This window comes from Apostichopus japonicus, chromosome 9 (assembly GCF_037975245.1).
Source record: "Apostichopus japonicus isolate 1M-3 chromosome 9, ASM3797524v1, whole genome shotgun sequence".
Lineage (NCBI taxonomy): Eukaryota > Metazoa > Echinodermata > Holothuroidea > Aspidochirotida > Stichopodidae > Apostichopus > Apostichopus japonicus.
The window spans coordinates 32,180,666-32,200,490 of NC_092569.1; the positions used below are offsets into that span (position 1 = coordinate 32,180,666).

General features: G+C 35.4%; 1 protein-coding gene and 1 long non-coding RNA gene across 6 annotated transcripts in view; one reads left to right on the forward strand and one right to left on the reverse strand.

Annotated features, from left to right (window-relative positions):
• Positions 1-19,825, forward strand: part of LOC139973165 (zonadhesin-like) — an 83,300-nt gene that overhangs the window by 38,852 nt on the left and 24,623 nt on the right. The window lies entirely within an intron of this gene.
• Positions 1,088-8,946, reverse strand: LOC139973945 (uncharacterized). The gene is made up of 4 exons (XR_011795354.1): positions 8,659-8,946; positions 5,242-5,494; positions 4,484-4,673; positions 1,088-3,743 (listed from the first exon to the last, which is right to left on the reverse strand). It is a non-coding gene; the product is annotated as an uncharacterized lncRNA (long non-coding RNA).

The following is a 19,825-nucleotide window of genomic DNA, read 5'->3' on the forward strand; positions in this document are numbered from 1 at the left end:
GGAAAGCCGCTTTCACTTTGATATCAGATAAACCTGTGGTACATGCAGTGACGTAGCCAGGATTGTTCCAGTGGAGGGGGTGGGCGCTTGGGGGGGGGCTTGACCAATTCCTGGGAGGGCGTCTTGTTACTACCTGAGTGGAGTGCCACCATGGGTTGGCGCTCAGCGTACGGGAAATTTTCAGCTATAAAGACCTCCTAGATCGTTGGAAATAACACTTCCCAGGCCTTGTAAGCTGCTCTAAAGTTTCACAACACCCTTTATTTTGAGATCCCCATGTCTTGATATGGTCATCAAATAGTTTAGAGAAATAGAAGAAAAAAGACAATCTGGTAAGTTGCTTTGAAATATCATGACATATCTCGGCCTATGTGCTATGTCACGTCAGGTTTATCAGCAACTATAGCCTACTGCCGGTCCGCGGTCGAAGGGTCGTTCATGAGTGGTCATCATGGAGATTCGATACCATGCAGACCAATGAATGATATATTTTTCGCACATATAATTTTTTCGACACCCAAAATCCCAGTGGGCGGGCGACAAGCTTTCATGGGGCTGTCGCCCCCACCCCCCCCCCGTGGCTACGCCACTGGGTACATGGTGCCGAAGCACATATCTTCAAAGTACTGTCTCCAACTTTCAATTGTTTCAAGCTATTATGTGACCAAAAAGAAGTTCTCAAGATGAAGTTGCAGATCTGAAAGGACCAGTAATTTTACTAGGAAACCTTTCGACCACGTACACCTTTGAAGTAGGATAGGATTACACAGTATTTGAATTCTTCATCGATCGGCTTGTATTAAATTAGCTGAAACTCTATAGACCAGTCTTGCAAGGTTTAAAGAAATGGCTCCTTACATAGTTGGCATGATTCAAATTCATCCAGTGCAAATTCATCCAGATGCAAATTCATCAATATAATTGGTCGAGAACTTGCTAGAACAGTAAGCTGTCTGAATTAGCATCTTCAGATCGATTATGGGTTTGCTGAGTTAGGGAGCAATATGTTCGAAGTACAAGGACCAACCAATGAACACAATTTTAACATAAGAGGCAGAGATAAGACACTATAGCAGAAATCATTATGTATTCTTTCTATTTATTACTGATAAATGCAAATATTTTCATTAAAAATCAATATGAAATTTCATGTTACTTTCAGAAATATATAAACAAAGCAACTTCTACAACTTCAGCTCATTCACATTCATGCTATCAGCTAGAAAATTTACCATGAGGCACATTTTCTATGAGGCATTGATGTGAATACCACTGACATAACTTGTGCTATTCAAATGGATAAAGGGCTTGGTCAAGTCATGAATAAGGCTCTGCCCCCCTCTGCACATGTACAAAAAGGGTTACTGCTGTACATGCAATACTTTTTTGATGGGGGAGATAGGGGGGGGAGATGTGGTAACATGTTGAAAAGACCACATCTTTTAATATTTCATTTTTCTTTTGAACATATGCAAATGCTAGAAATGAAAGCACTTGGAAATTTCTTAAAGAGATAGGCAGTTGTTGCCCTTGCACTGCTTTGAAGTCTGCACCACTGTAAATATTGTTGAAGGAGTGGAGTTCTGCGAATCTCTTGATAGTCAAGTAATAAATTTTTCTTTCACTGTTTGTTAAACAGCTCCTAGCAGTAATATGTATTTACACGACATTGTATCTGAGGTTCATTATGTAACCGGTGTTTTCTACATACAGCCAAATTAAAAACCAATGTTAAACTTGTTCACCTGCAATGGTCTAAATTCAGAAAGTACATCAATATCATAACTCTTTTGCATGTTGTATAACGGTACTGAATTTGAAGTGGATTATATTTATCAATGAATATAGCAATGTTTTGGGTAAAAGCAATTAAAGCATCCACTTGAACTTCATGTTTTCCTTGCATTGTTTGCTACTTCCTCCTATCTAGATTCGAAAGGGACATATAGATAAATGCTCAATACCTCAAACAACATTATTTAACCTTGTTTCCCACAAAAAATGTTCTGTCCCAGTTTCTGTAAACTACTCGGGATAAATGGAGGGGTGGGGGGGGGGGAGTTGGACAGGTTGGGAAACTAAATATTTGACAGATGTTGTATTTGACAATAAAATTCACCTCCCCAAGGAAGTAATACAGTTCTTTAAGTGGCATTTTATGAAGGACCTACAGTATGTAACGATAGCAGAATTGTTTATTGCCTCCTGCTGAAATGTCCAATAAAGACTCGCAGTATTGGAATGTTCATCAGATTCCTCATTTTATAGAAACATCTGTGTTTATTGAAACTTTCCTAGGATGTTGCCAACAAGATGCAGTTGAAGTCTACTGTACCTTGTTGTCAAAGGTGGAGCTCACAAAAAGTCCTATCAACTAGTCTTATTCAAGCAGTGGCAACATATGGGAAAAAAGAAAAGCAAAATATGGTACAATTTTGTTAATATTATTTTGAACTATTTATCCCAACACCCTATCCTCCTTTTAAGACTTTTGCAAGCTTGTAAACCAGTTACAGCACTCATGCAACATGATATGACAAAGGTTCATTGTCAGAACATGAAACTAGCAATTTGGAGTAAATTTGTTAAAAGAATGATGAAGTTAATACACTGAAATATTGAATGGGGCTCAAAAGAGCTTAAGAAGTCTTTTGAGGTACATTACTTGTTCTGATAAATATATTAATTGCCCTAAGATTCAGCTATTAAAGCAGCTACTAGTCAGATACTAGATAGTATGGGATCATGAAGGTTTTCAGATTTTACCTATATTGGCCTCAAATAACCTTTGACTTGGCTAAGAGCACTCAGCACATGATACACCTGCATACAAACTTCCATTCATCATTCCAATATTGAACTATCATGTTAACATGGCTTTCAGTTTCATATATCTAGTTATCTCACATGGGCTTCGGCTATACTGTACAAATTTATAGAATAGTACTCAATGTCAGAAACCTATATGCACTATATATGACTACCAACTTTTCCTTGTTGAGTTAGATGCTCTATGTTACTCTATTGACCTTGAGTAGCCTTTGACCCTCAATGAAGCCAACACCTACTGAAAATTCCAGTATAAATATAAAATTAATGAAATGATTCAGAAAATACTTTAACAGAAAGGAAAACTATTATAAACACTTCTGTTCATACTGACCTCAGCGTAAACAATTTAGAGACCAAGAACATATGGTATAATAACTATTAGCTAACATTTCTTCCTTCTACTCTGCAATTTTGAGAGAACAATAAGCAAAATTGATACTGGCAAATGTAACATGGCAACAATAACAATAATTCACAAATGATGATGACATCAGAAAAAGTAGCAACCAAGACAATGATGATGATTTGAAAATCTTAATGAGCAATCCTAAATGTAACTAGAATATCACTTTTAGTAGAGCAGGGTTCTCACAAGCACGTTCTAACCTGGCGGTGGTCGTGGTTTGAATATGATTTTGCCTCTCCCTGCATGGTTTGAAAGTTGAGCGCCCGGGCTGAACATTTATGAACCAGGAAAAGCTTGCTGCGACTTATCTGGTCCGAAAAAATTATAGCATGAGGTAAATTTCCTCCTGGGTGCATAATTATCATAACAGTTCAAGAATTTTTACCAAAGATGATCATATTTGAATATCTGGAGTCGGCTCGGACTTGAAGGGTCTTGGATTTGGCTCATACCAAGTGGGCTCGGACTTGGCTCAGACTCTGGCTAATTGGACTCGACTACAGCTCTGCCATAAATATAAAAAGATAATGGATTGTTAATAATTTATTATATGATGTTGAGAAGGTAGAGACACTTAGAGAGTACTCCTAAATGTAATGGATAGCATTAAACTCTTCGTTTCACTAACAAAAGGATTCTCAAATACAGTACTAGCAACATTACAACTAGAATAGTTGATTACCAATACGCTGCAGTGAAGTAAGGGAGTTTAATAAAGAGCATCCCTCAATGTAATGACTAGGATGAAACTCTTAGTTTCACTAACAAAAGTATACCACATGCAGTACCAACATGGGGGGGGGGGGGAGGATGCCCATTACATTGAGGGTCCACTAGACTTAAGGTTTGCTAGACCCAACATCCCCATTGTGGGAAGCATTATTGAGCATCTAGTTAGCATTAATTGGGTAACTGAAGTATTAAAAGACCTTGGTGTCTCCCCTCCCAGCAGTATAACAACTGGAATAATGGATTGGTGAAACAGTGATACAGTGATACAGTGAAGTAAGGGAGTTACATGAATAATAGTTAATGCAATGAATATGATTAAAATCTTTGTTTTACTAACGAAAATTATTCTCAAATACAGCAACATAAGAATTTGTATAAATGGATTATTAATAATGAATTTTATGATGCTGTGAAGGAAGAAAATTCATTAACAAATTTTAATTTGTATGCTGCATGTCATATACCTGTCCAGAAACTAAAAAAAAAAATTCAAACTCATGGAATGCACCGTACCTGGCTCCAAGCAATGGCATATAAATCTAGTCCTCATTGTATCTACAGAAGTTGTTTGTCCAATTTTAATCGAAAACCTTTCCTTTCATTGAAAATTTTGATCTTCAGTAAAAATATTCTTCTGTCTGCAGATTTTATTGATGACAGTACTTCCTTCTCTTGTGGAGAAATTCCACCAGCTCTTGTTAACCTACAACAAACCAAAACAACATTTCAATCATATGTCAAAGTTTCACTGAAGTACATTCCATGTAAATATTTTTTTAAAGCCTCACATTTTGATAGTGACATTGTTGCAAAAGGTACAAATAAACACAAAATCAAGGTTAAAATGTGATGGTGTGTTAACACCTCAAGTCTTTGCTTCACAATCCTACCTACAATTCATTCCAGCCTGCCAGATGGCAGATTTACAGTACATTTGGTTTTCAAAGACTACACATTAAGTCATTTCAATTCTGATAACATTCTATGATGGTGGAAGTAGCAAAGTAAAACAAAAGGTTTGGCAGTGGACTTGGTGGGAAGTAGAAAGTCTTTCTTACATTACTTTGTTAGCCGTTGCCTTAGATCGTTTTCATTTTTTGAAAATAAACAGCAAATTTTCATCATCTTTTTTTCGTGTTGAAACTTAGTACAGTAAATTTATATTATGTATAGTGTGTGTTGATCAGACTTAGAGGATATTAAAGGGAAGACTTTAGAAAACTAACTTCAGGTCATAGGGATTTAAAATATATCTCACAGTCAATACTTACTGAATATTAAAGACAACTAGGGATGTTTGCAATATATGCTTGTGGGAGCTCCTTATTTCCATATAAGCCATTTCTCGCTGCATCCCATGGTCAGCATGAACCAGCAGCTCAAAGTTACAGTATTTTGATATCCTGTGTCGACCTTGAAATTGCAGCCCTGTACTTTTTGCAATAAAGTGGAGCATATCTGCTGTGGTGTTCTCATTCTGCATTCATGCATTCCTCAAATTGTGCCAAATTTAAGCCATCTTTTCTGACAAGAGAATGAACATAAATAAGTCCAGATAATTGTTTCATAAATTGCAGGTGGAAGTCTTGACAGTGCAGTTCCCTATTTGATGTCAATACTTAGTGTACATGTTGTCCAATATTCATGTCAGTTTAGTTAATTTAGCTATCACTTTTTTTCATGGAAACCGCATATATGCAACAATTGAGAAAAATGCCACACTACTAAGTTTGAATATTGATCTATTATTTGGTATGTAAGTTGTACCCAGGAATTTAGTATGCAATCACTTCAAGAGATTGACTGAGTATTCATGCATGGTTCAATGCCTCATCCCGCATGCAGTTCATTTACTTAAAAATTGCATGCACCCTAGACTATGTATACCGGTACATTTAGTCCCTCAACGTATCATGTGGGGTTTAAGCTCAGGACTACTTGTGTACACAGACTTTGGCATTATGACTGAGCTCATTTTTAATGTTTGGTTTCAATGATGTTGAAACTTTCCACTCACAATGGCATATGTGTGCGTGTGCATTGGTAGGAGTACTGTGTTTGTGATCCTAGCTTGTAAACACAGTAAGCTTTATTGGACAGATCTCATAGTTGGTACAGTATGTATGTATAGATGCATCACAAGTACAAGAAGCCTATTGTTTTTGGTGAAGGTCAAAGGAAATTTAGGTAAAAATGGTCAAATTGTGAAAACTCAATTTGAAGCATGGATAGATCTATTTATTGGTATGTCTAGGCCAGTGGTTGGGTCAACAGGGCAAACTTGTGAAAACCTTATTTAAACCATACATCTCAAAGCAGGGTACACTAGCCTGCAGAGATATATAATGTTTAGTATCATGTTATATCGCTACAGAAGGCTTTCAGTGGTCTTTTTAGATCCCCAACTGTCACTTTGAAAATGTTGTTTATCACAGTTCTCAATAGTTTTTTGCTGTATATTTTTAAGATACAATAAGTTGTACATGCAGCCTACACATATACAGTAGCATACATGTCAGATTGACAAATTCATAAAATGAAACTTATTACATAATGGAAACCATGTGCAGTGCAGTTTGCATAATGGTGATCTATTTATACACCCAACCAGCTAGTATCGGATCATAGCAACATGTTACCACATGTATGCATTTAAGTGTTTTGTCACACAGTACAGTGCTAACATCATACAAGGGAGTTTTATTTGTTCCATAACAACTCTGATCATAATAGCCTGTTCGTGCAGATAGTTGTAATGGAACAACTCCCTGGTTTGTGCTACAGTATGGACATGAGAACTATCTAGTGCCTGTTGAACATTAGTCTTGTGCATTTTCATGTTACTTACTAACACCAAATTACTGCACACAGATGGTCATTTTTAAAAGTATGAAAACTGAATACAATCAAGAGCTTTTATTTGGACATGATACCCAATATGAAACTACTTTAGTTGCACATACTGTATGTATGCTGGTTTTTATCATGAATGATTTTTATAGGAGCCATGATTTTTTTATTTTTTATGAAGTAGGTCTGGATTCCCTTGGCATTATAACCTGATTGAAATTTAACCTCTGTGATTGCACTAATATGTGAGACCATTGATCAACCTAATTAATAGCTTTTAATGATGAAGACACTGATAACAATTTCATAACTCATTAGTGTGAACACAATGCAAGGTTCAATGAGGTATTGTTTACTTCCTTAAAATGCATAGCTGGTGGTTTTTCAACATACTCTAATCCTTTCAAATATGTTACATTGAATCTTTACAATTTTTCATTGATATATTACAGCCAGTGTTTTTTGTTATGGGACTCTGTAAAACTGGATCAAACCTAGCAATTTTGGACAAGGAATTTGCTCTTTTCGCAAAAACTCCTAAGTGCTCAAGTGACTGTACAGTAGGTCACCCTGTGAAGGCATTGTGGGACTTTGAGGAATACTTTTGATCAAGCTATTACTTCAGCACTATTAACACTACCCACATCATAACGTTAATATCAAAATGCCTAAATAACTTAGCCATGATTGCGTTGTTATTCTAAAATGAATACTCAATTGTTTACCTTCAGCCATGATTCATCCCATAGGTGCAGGGGGAAAAAACTCATGTTACAAAAAATTGTTGTACACTGCTACACTGAGGCCCTGTGTGACTTAGTTCTCTGAATCAGAACCAATGACACACCACTACTACTGTACGCACAGGGCTAAGTGATGCACACTAACACATATAGAGAATATTGTGGGGAAGAATATTGTACCGAGACGGCAAACGTTTTCACATTTTTTACTTTTGTAACTCGTTTATGGAATCTATCAGGCCCTTTCTTTTACTGTAGTGTTCCATTTGCTTGAGTATCTGTTTTTGTGGAGTTGTGACTTTCTGACTGCCTTATTTTATGGCAGAGAGATTGAGACATACCCAAAGATTTATATTTCGTGAAATGGTTCAAAATTTTATCGCACGAATGCAAGTTCTTTCATACCCCTAAATTGACACATCTGTCGATAAGCTTACTGTAGTGAAGGCCTAAGTAAACATCCATTATCTTTGGATGCTGTTTGCTATGCTCTGAGCCTCTAACCTCAGACAAGTCAGGTCCCAGAGATTAGTGGTATTATATTGAGGTAATTTTGGTTATTTTTAGGTAGTAAGATTTCCAAATGCCCAAAACATGCACAAACACAATTTGATCAGCATATACCTGAAATGGATTCAAACTCATGAAATATTTAACTCTGCTTGGCTGCAAAAAGTTATGGTTGCCTGCTGTATAGTTGCTAGTACTAGCTACAGTAGTAGTAGGCTAGTATAGTAATAGTAGTACTAGTAGTAGGCCTAGTAATATTTGGAGGTGCGTCAATTATTAAGCCTTTACTTTAAAAGATCTGGAAGATCACCAGGCTGCAAAATGTGTAGGTTGACCAGTCTGTTACAAGTATATACTTTAATTTATTTATCACATTTTATATTCCGAGTATCAGCAAAGGCAGTAGCAGGCAGCTGTGATTTACCATAGCCAGCAATACTGATAGGTCCAATTTAGGGCTAACGTTAGGCCTAGGCTAGTCTACTCTAACTCTAACCATGGTCTTACTTTATTTGTGTTCAGCATGAAGGTATTTACTCTAAATGTTATTAATATATCCGGAACACTTTTAAGGAATTTACTTACAATGCATATACTCCACCAAAGTTCCAAAAGCCAACTTCAAATGGGCAACGTTTACGGTAACCTGCGGCACTTTCCTTTGTAGACTACATGGCTAGGCCCACATAAAGTAACGTTGAATGTAGGCTATTGGGATAGCAACGATACGATCCGATCGACTGCCCTACCACCGAACACAGAAAGAACTGCTTATGGATGGGGGCGATGTTTCGTTACGTGTAAATTTGCCAGTTAAAATAGAAACTCTTATTTTCTTAAATATCCCAAATTAATGGAAGAAAAAGCACAAACACGAAGATTTCAGTGTAATTAGAGGAACCTTTAAGTTTCGGAATTATATATAGCCGCATTTGGTCAAAATCGAGGTGTAAAGTTGGGATCAACATATATACCATGTTCGTAATTCTGTTATATACCCTTCGGAATTACCTCCACTTTTGAACGGAAATTTTACCCTTTAAATGAACGATTTTTTTTTGTAACTTCGGAATTGAAAAGTTTATGAGGTTTTCTCTTAACTCGAAATAATCATTCCTCAAAGGGAGTGAAATTGATTGAACAAGAAGACCCTAGACTTAGGTTTACCTGGTGTCAGGTAAACCTATCCCCGAGGTAAACTTAAGTCCCAGCTATCATGCTATGAAGTAAACCAAAATACCAATGTGTATATATATATATATATATATATATATATATATATATATATATATATATATATATATATATATATATATATATATTTATATATATTTATATATATATATATATATATATATATTTATTTATATATAAATGAAAATCGTAATGTATATATATATATATATATATATATATATATATATATATATATATATTCACTGGGCCTAAATACCACCATTCTTATCATCGAACGGTCCATTAATAGATGGTTAATACTTTGAATCTGCATAAGATTACATACAAGGCATTCTTAGTGACGTTCATCACTATTTAGAAGACAATATTAAAAGACCATGATGTGAAGCAACATTAATATGCATTTTTACACAAATTTCAGTTAACCCTGCCATACGCCTCAAAAACACTGAATACAAGCATGAAACAACGTTGTGAATATCAAGTGAGAATAGAAATATTCAAACTTCCAATTTTAGAAATGTTAACAAGAAACTTCTATGATTTTTTTCATTTTGTGGTTATTTTCGTAATTCCAGCTACTTCTTTGTCATTTATAATACTCACTTAGCTCACTGAAACTTTTCTTCGTTAAATTCTTTCACTGCTTTGGTTACTTCATATTTTGTATATACAAATCAACCCCCCCCCCCCAAAAAAAAAAGAAGAAAGAAACAAGGGAACAAAACAATAAAAACTCTGGACAATCGAAGTTATTATTGCAATGGCAATTTGAATATACGTCTTTATGAAAGTAAAATGTATGCGAATATCAGAGCATCCACCCCATGCATCACCATCTTGCTGTATACCTTTTACCACAACACATCACCCCTCCCCCACCTCCCCCTGCACCTCTCTCTACCTCATTCTCTCTCTATCTGTCAACTATAACTAACAGCTGGAACTCTGGTTGTCTCTGCAAAACATAAGCTAAAATACTTAAGGATATTTGAAATGTAATATTTATTTAATAAAAATGAATGTAGGAGACTCATTGCTTCACTTCTACAAAGCACGTTTTCCTGTTTCCCTAAACACTAACAAAAGAAAGCCTTACTCCCAAAGAGGTTCTGTAATGAATTTTTAAAATTTTACTAACTTGATCTACACAACATCGACAATTTTAGAGGTTTAAAATAAAAAGTGAATGTTAAATAACCTTTAGTATTTCATTTAATGTTTTGCAGAGAGAACCAGAGTTTGTTTACCAAACAGAATATCTATCTATCAATGATAATAGTCATAGATACAGTGGGTGAAAAAATAAGTAAAATGCAACTTATAAATTAGAGAGTTGTTTTATTTTGTTGAGTACGTTACCATGCCGACCATCATTATTTCTTTGGTTTACTAATTCTTCATTTAAAAATAATTATATGCATCTACGGTATCTTATGTTAACCTGAGTAAATGATGACCTACTGGTTTCTTTCCTTATAAAATAATAGTTCACCTGAAAGAGCAAATAAATTATCCTTTATTCTCCTGTTTTTCTATTTTCTAGATGAAAATTAAGGTAAAAAAAATCTCTTTAAATATAGGATTAATAATTTATTGGAAATAAATTCAAGTAATTTTATTAATTAGGCTCAATATTTTGTGGGAATTATTTTATTCTAGGCATCCTTATAATTATCCTGTCGTAGTTTTCATGATTCTGACAAAGTATTGTGTTTATTTCCTTGTTAGATTATATCTCGTTCACATCATCTCTATGTCTGACTGGTACTTTTCAATAAAGGGGGGGGGTAGGGGGTGGGGAGGGTAATAATTTGAAAAAAAGCATCTGGCAGCAGCAGAGTGGATGATGTCATCAGTGCAATTAAGTTGAAAATGTATTTGTTTCTTTATATATTATTTTATTTATTTATGCAGGGTGGACACTGATATTTGAACATAAAAGATGTATTTCGATGAAATTCTAACTTCCAGAAACATCATCGTCATCGTCATCGTCATCATCATCGTCTTAGTCGTCGTCGTCGTCGTCGTCGTCGTAGTCGTAGTCATCATCATCATCATCATCATCATCATCATCATCATCATCATCATCATCATCATCATCATCATCATCATCATCATCATCATCATCATCATCATCATCATCATCATCATCATCATCATCATCATCATCATCATCATCATCATCATCATCATCATCATCATCATCATCATCATCATCATCATCATCATCATCATCATCATCATCATCATCATCATCATCATCATCATCATCATCATCATCATCATCATCATCATCATCATCATCACCACCATCACCATCGCCATCGCCATCGCCATCGCCATCGCCATCGCCATCGCCATCGCCATCGCCATCGTCATCGTCATCGTCATCGTCATCGTCATCGTCATCGTCATCGTCATCGTCATCGTCATCGTCATCGTCATCGTCGTCGTCATCGTCGTCGTCGTCGTCGTCGTCGTCATCGTCGTCGTCGTCGTCGTCGGCATTATCGTCGTCGTCGTCGTCAGCGTCGTCGTCGTCGTCATCGTCGTCGTCATCGTCATCATCATCATCATCATGTTGCCATGTAGTAGTTAGCAATAGAAGTGAAATTATGGGAACTCCTCAATAAACCAAGTAAAGGTTATTGAATGTCAAATGAATAAAAACAAAATAAGAAAATGAAAGGAAATGATCAAATGAAAAAAAAAGTACGAAAATGAAAGAAAATGATACGCAGCAACAAAACATTAAACAGGTTTTGCTCTGGTTACACATTCATAAGGCGCTGTCTGATTTTATTTAAAGAGAGATTATTAAACAAAAATTGTTGATGTTTAATTATATCTTTTATACCCTTTAAGAAATCAATAAACTTAATGTTCCCTTTATCTCTTCAGCCTTGCAATGCGACTTAGTTTATTTCAGCAGAAAGTGATTTTTCTTGGAATCAATTTCCATTAATTCAGAAGAATATTATGTACAAGTACCCTTTTATCAATGGAATGGGTAACTACGTTGTTGATTCAAATCTGATAAGTTTCACTAAGTTTGGGCTAATTACGTATGAAAATATGCAAATTAGGTTCCCCAAATATCTTATTTTGGAATACATACTAGGCCTACCAATAGTACTTTTTTGGTGAATTTTATGTTAAAAAAGGATTATCTAAAATATTTCTTATCATATGAGGCTATGATTGTGGGAACTGGTTGAAAATGACCGAGATATAAGGATTGGCATAAGAACTGGGGCACGCCACTTCCTCCAGGCTATACAATACACAATATACATAAAGAATACTCGTATATACAATACACGAGTATACACGCACACGTGCACTCTACCCATTTTGCAAATATTTCTTACAGATAAGTGGTGGCGCTATTCCAGGAAGAGTCGTATATAGAGAGAGTTTATGGCGGGCCATCAGTCTCAAATCGTGGGGAATCGACATATACCGATTAAAATAGACATATACTAATTTCCTTCGACTTATATTAGTTTCCAGCAGCTTAAAATGACTTCTACCGATTTAAATCGACATATTCCAGTTTAATTCGACATATCATCGATTTAAATCGACATATACCAATTTAAATCGATGATATGTCGAATTAAATCGGTATATGTCAATTTAAATCGACATATAACAGTTTAAATCAATGATATGTCGAATAAAATCGGTATATGTCAATTTAAATCGACATATTCCAGCTTAAATCGATGATATGTCGAATTAAATCGGTATATGTCAATTTAAATCGACATATAACAGTTTAAATCAATGATAAGTAAAATAAATCGGTATATGTCAATTTAAATCGACATAGTCCAGTTTAAATAGATGATATGTCGAATTAAATCGGTATATGTCAATATAAATCGACATATACCAGTTTAAATCAATGATATGTCGAATTAAATCGGTATATGACAATTTAAATCGACATATACCAATTTAATTCGACTTTTACCAGTTTAAATTGATATATACCGATTTAAATCGATATATACCAATTTAAATCGATGATAAGTAAAATAAATCGGTATATGACAATTTAAATCGACATATACCAATTTAATTCGACTTTTACCAGTTTAAATTGATATATACCGATTTAAATCGATATATACCAATTTAAATCAATGATAAGTAAAACAAATCGGTATATGTCAATTTAAATCGACATATACCAGTTTAAATCGATGATATGTCGAATTAAATCGGTATATGTCAATTTAAATCGACATATACCAGTTTAAATCGATGATATGTCAATTTAAATCGGTATATGTCAATTTAAATCGTCATATACCATTTTAAATTGATGATATGTCGAATTAAATCGGTATATGTCTATTTAATTCGACATATACCAATTTAATTCGACTTATACCAGTTTAAATCGACATATACCGATTTAAATCGACATATGCCAATTTAAATCGATGATATGTAAAATAAATCGGTATATGTCAATTTAAATCGACACATACCTGTTTAAATCGATGGTATGTCGAATTAAATCGGTAGAAGTCAATTTCAGTGGATTTTATACCAGTTTCTAGCAACTCAAATTGACATAAACCTATTTATTTTATTTATTTATTTATATTTGTCAGGTGACTGCACGTGATGTATCTTCACATGTCAATCATCACCGAAATCGGGATTTGGAGTATGTTAATGAGCTAAATCGATGATATGTCGATTTAATTGTTGGAAAACGAAACACCAATATGAGCGAAACACTCAGAATGCAATACCAAGTGTATGGCTTACGGTGGTGCAGCGGTAAGTGAGACACTCAGAATGTAATACCAAGTGTTTGGCTTACGGTGGTGCAGCGGTAAATGAAACACTCAGAATGCAATACCAAGTGTTTGAATCACCGTGCCATTGATGCGTAAGTGAAACACACAGCATACAATACCAAGCGTTTGAATCACTGTGCCTTTGGTACGTAAGTAAAACACTCAGAATACAACTGGACTACCAAGTGTTTGAATTTGGCACTCAGAATGCAATACACTACAAGTACAACAAATGATGGCAGAAAAATATTATGAAGTTTTGGCTGATAATGGTGAAATATTGTCCATTTGTGTTAAATGCAGAACACAGACACATTCTCGTGGCTGCTTGGCCATCTGTGCAACATTTATAGAGCCTGTACTTCCTTCACGATGAGATATTATGCTGCTCTTTAAGTAAATCATGACATGTTTGTCCAAGGGTATCGGGTCTAAATGGGGTATATATATGGTTTAGTAATAAGCCCCTATATTTTATATGGTGAAGCTTTAGTAAGCTAATTACCAATTACTAATTTCGAGGCAAACCTGGGAGAGGGAAAAGGGGATGTCCCCACCCCCTTTTGAGAAATGTGGGTTTCTAGTTTTGTATTTGAAATTTGCTCAAGTTCTGGAAAAATGTGGGATGAGACATAATCTGCCCCTGTCCAAACCACCATAATCCCACCAGTTTTTTCGTGTGTTAACCATGCAAATGAGTAATGAGCTTTAACAACACCAGCTCCTATTCTTTATTTACAAAGTGGGGGGGGGGGCGGGCACTGTCTCATTTAAGTGTTGATGTATATGTTGTTGAAAAATTATGAAATGTTTACCAATGGTACACATATGCTGTCACATTGTTGTAACAAGCTAACTGTAATTGTTTTGTACTGGCATTGCCCCTTCAAGAGTATAGTGAGCAGAATTTGACTACAAAATGTCTGCCGTGTCAAGTTCTTTCATACCCCGAAATTGACAATTCGTCAATTAGCTAAATGTATCTTTTGTGTAATTATACATCAATTGACTCTGGATGCTGTTTGCTATGTTCAGAGCCTCTAAACTCAAACAGACCAGGTCCCAGAGAGTAGTGGTATCATGTTTAGGTAAGTTTGGTTATTTTTAGGGAGTAAGATTTCTAAGTGCCAAAACTACGTGCACAACTTGTGAGAGGATGTCAAAAGATTAAAAAAAAAACAATTTGATCAGCAAATACCTGAAATTGATTCACTCTCATGAAATAGTTAACTCTGCTTCGCTGCAAAAAGTGTAGATTGCCTGCTGTATCGTTGCTAGTAAAATCTGAAGGTGCGTCAATTACGAAGGTGCGTCAATTTAAATGCCTTTACTATTTTACACATTGATCGCTTTGCCAATTGTCATTCAAAATTTATATTATAGGATTAGCCTTTGTCTATAGCAAGTCACATTAAGTGCTCAAAAGTTTGATATTCTTCTTGGAAACTGAGTGGCTTAATGTTATCTGTTAGTGGACTTGAACCACCTGCTGAATAAATTCTGCATCACCTGAACAGATTTTTATTATGGCCAAACATATTACCAAGAAGAAATCATTACTTAGCCAAAAGTTCACTGGCACCTTACATATTGAAATAACATACAAGACTACTAATCATTGGGTCTCTAAACCAACCTTAGGCTAGAGTAGACCTAACGTACTATCTAGGCTTTTCAATAAAATACCAACGTTGCACATGTGCGTTTTTTGCTTGTATTTCTCCCTTGTCCTGTTTTGGAAAGAGTAACGGTTTAACAGAAATGTTATCTTCTATCTGAACTCGAATAGAATATTGGTTGTTGGTCCTAATCTTCTATGATTATTTCTATTTCATTTGTGAACAAGTTAATTGTTACTGTTAGGCTAACGGTAATGCAGTTAGACCTACGTAAGGCTACCTCTTGGGGCCTAAGCTGCCGTCAGCTACAAACTGGAAAGCATGGCTCATATAATTTTCCCAAACGAAAACAGTTCAAGTTGCGAGAACACATGAAGTATTCTCTCATTTTACTTACAGGCTTCAAGACCAGTCTGCAGAGTTGCCCTTATCATCAAGATAGCCGTCATCTACGAGTTTGCACGTTACATTTCATTTTAGCGCGCCATGGCCACAGTACACGCTCTTGGTTCTTAATTGGCTCTTGGAAACGGAAGCGCGTCACAGGTCAACTGATCTGTCGTCAAAACACATTGAAACTAACCCCAGCCGTGCTCGTTGCAATCAAAGGAAACGCCTCAGATTTTGACAGGCATATGAGGAACGCAATACATAACAGTCAAAGAATTATAGTATATGTAACGTTATAGCATTTATGTTTATCTTCACACCTGAAATGCATAGAAAACTAGTTGAAACCTGTCATTCCACTTGTTGATTTCACGTCTCATCCAAACGAAAAGCACATATCACAGTCGTGGCTAGGCTAGATCACGGACTCACAACTATATCATTAGGCCTACGGTAATAGATCCTACAATTGAATAGAGTAGGCCTACACATATAATGACAATTTATCCTCCCTGACTTTTTCAGGTTTGCCAATAGTAGTTGTACCAGAGGTCATTGTCTTCAAATTTTTTTTTCTAATATGGTTGTGAATGAATGGAATGGTTTGCCTGAGAAAGTTGTATTGCAAGTAGTGTGAATGCGTTTAAGAATCCTTTGGACGAGTACATTAAGCATTGTAATCGGTTATGAATTTTGTGTCTTCGGTTTAATTTCTCTCCCTCAGGGTCCTTGCTGGGGACTTGATTGTCCCTCCTGATCTTTTTTTCCCTACTAAACTTAACTATATACTTTAGTGTAGGATTTAGTTATAGTTGGGAGTCTGTGAGAAACCCTTACACTGATATTGTTGTGTGAATTTATCAGGAATATAATACTAGGCTATGGTAGGTGCAATATATTAAATGGGTCTGTCTAGAAAAAAAAACAGCAACTGGATTCTGGTGTATGTTGTAGCTTATGTATTTTCCAATAACATGATCTGAGCACAGGGCTGTTGACATCATTCGGTGTTTTATTATGCTGACACCAAATGGCCATAACGATAATTATTAAATGATTATATATTCTTCACACTGCCATTACTATGATAACCTGAACAGTGATATATTAAAATTCAACAAGTCTTTAAGCTTTTCATTTAAGAATCCATTCACCCTGTCCTATTTCGAACATGTGATTGGCAGGTTTCCGGTTAAACTAGCTTATAAAAAGGAGCTGTTCTGTAAAGTAACAACATCACACATATACATGAATACAAACACACCCATATAACATTTTCTGAATATCTTTTCAGCTGCAAGCTCTATTGGGTGAATTAAACAACCCTCTTTGTACTCTTTTAGTATGCTCAGCTCAAATGGGACCAGCAATGCTGGTGAAGTGGATTTGACAGTACCTAGAAAATGTTTGTCTGACAAGCATTCAACAGCTGTTTTGTAATGAACTGGGTTGACTTTGCTCAAGGCCATGGCAGGATTACAACTGGACTGGACCTTTGATTTGTTACCAAAGTGCCGTCATTTTCAGGGAGTTGTAATATTCTGTCTTCAGATAAGTTTAAAAGAGTTTTAATTTCCATCGTCAATGTGGGTGTCAATTAGGGGAATGGGGAGTTACTGACACTAATACAATGAGTTTCTAGGATAAGTGCATGATCAATGTGTTAAAAGGTGTATCACACTGCAACCCCCCCCCCACACCCCCTCCCACACCACTAAATTAGCATTTCATTGGAATGCACAGAAAGTTTTGCTTGTTAATCAAATACCAGCTAAAACTGAATTTTCAAAAGGGATCAAGTCTTGCTTTACAACAGTCGAACGAAACTGTGCATTGCCCAGGTTAGGCCTACGCAATATTTTGAACATGTCTTTATCAACATGTGGTGACCTGGCTCTCAAGATAATTCAGTGACCAAGGCTAGCGTCTAGAGTAGTCTTTGCAATAAGATAACTTAGGCTAGGCTACCAGTACTATAATTAGCCTTGACCTAGTGATACCTTGAAATGTAGCCTATAGGCCCCTGCTTTTTTGATAAATGATAATGGACTGCATGCAAAATTAACATTAAACCAAGGCATAGTCTTTACTTTTGAAGAAGAAAAATTTACTCACGTTAGCCTAATCAGGCTATCACTAGAAGAAACATAGCTGCACCATAAATTGATCACCTTATGCTTGTTTGTAATTATCGAAGAGAACAACATTTGAAACGCTTGTCGATATTTTCCAATTAAAAACATGAATTAAATTCAACAAGTAAACTTTTTTCTTAAACATGGGTTTTACATTCTGCGAAACGGTAAAAGTAGAACGTTGATTCAATCACTTATCCAGCTCCGTCTTCAAAAAAAATTCACTCGGCCTGTTTGCTGGCTTACTATGATCCTCTAAGACTGAAAGAAATTCCATCTTTTACTCAGATGGAAACGGTCAGAAATCCAGAAGTTATTTCTGTTTTAATTGATTTATGTCTTCCTTCTCACTCAGTTGGCGTGATTCCTTCTGCCATTTGCTTCTCACGCTCCAGGACATCCTCTTCCGTTGCTGACGACTGTTTTACGATAGAAAGGAAATATTTATGATACGATCTATGATAACGATCTGAAAGATGACTAACATTAACATGTATTATGAACGATGTGAACTTTGTAACCTATAAGACTATCAAACTGCAAACAGTTGTTTTACCTGCCAGTACATTGGGTTAGTACAGTAGATTAATGAAGCATCTTCTTTCTGGTATAAAGCTTTCAGCCACCCCTATTAATAAATTATAATCATTGTAGCTTCTAACTCTTTAAGACTTCCTGAATAAAATGATGCAAAATTTACTCAAAGCAAAGTATAATCTGTAGAAATCTTTACGGAACTACCATTCAATTACATTTATTTCACATTCGAAAAGTCAAAACCGAATGACACCAGTATTACAAGTTCTGTGATCTTCATACTCAGCCCAAAATATGCTACGTGTGGTTCACCTCCAACTAACAGCTGGGTAGCTCAGTCCGTAGAGCATACTATTGTAATGAAAAGGTTACAGGCTCAAGTACCCATTGATCAACACATTTTTCAACTGTATTTATATTTTCCCAGTTAGCTTTCTGTTGTATACTTTTTTAGTTATTTCAATCATTATTTGTTCTACAGAATACGGGGATGAATTAAAACTCCCAGATGATGTTGTGGTAAAATTGATTAGCAATTAACAACTAACGCTGTTGTCTGAAATACTGAGTATTAAACTTGAAAGATGAAAAAAGTGCACAAAGTTTAAAAAAAAGACAAATAAGTAACACAAAGGATCAAAGCTTTGTAGAAACTCAACTGACAAACATAGATCTGGAACTCTTTGCTTTTGATTTTCTTCTCATATTTCTTTTGTTTGATACTTCTAGTTCAATCATATTAACGAACAATAGTTATCAACGATTATTTCAAATTATCATGAATAAACAACTCACGATCTCAAGAATAGTTTCAGCTATCTTCAGGTCACCATATGTGTCAGCTAATTGTGCTGCTGTAATTGTTTTCACTGATGTGATGATTTTTTTCTCTTTTATTTGCTACTTTCAATTCCCTTCTGATTCTTTTATGTTTTTCTCTCGTAATGTTAAAACATAGAAACACAATTATGAATAAAAAATCTTCACAATTATTCTTAGAGCTTTCATGATTAAATCTCTAACCATGTGACAATGTACAGTAGCTATG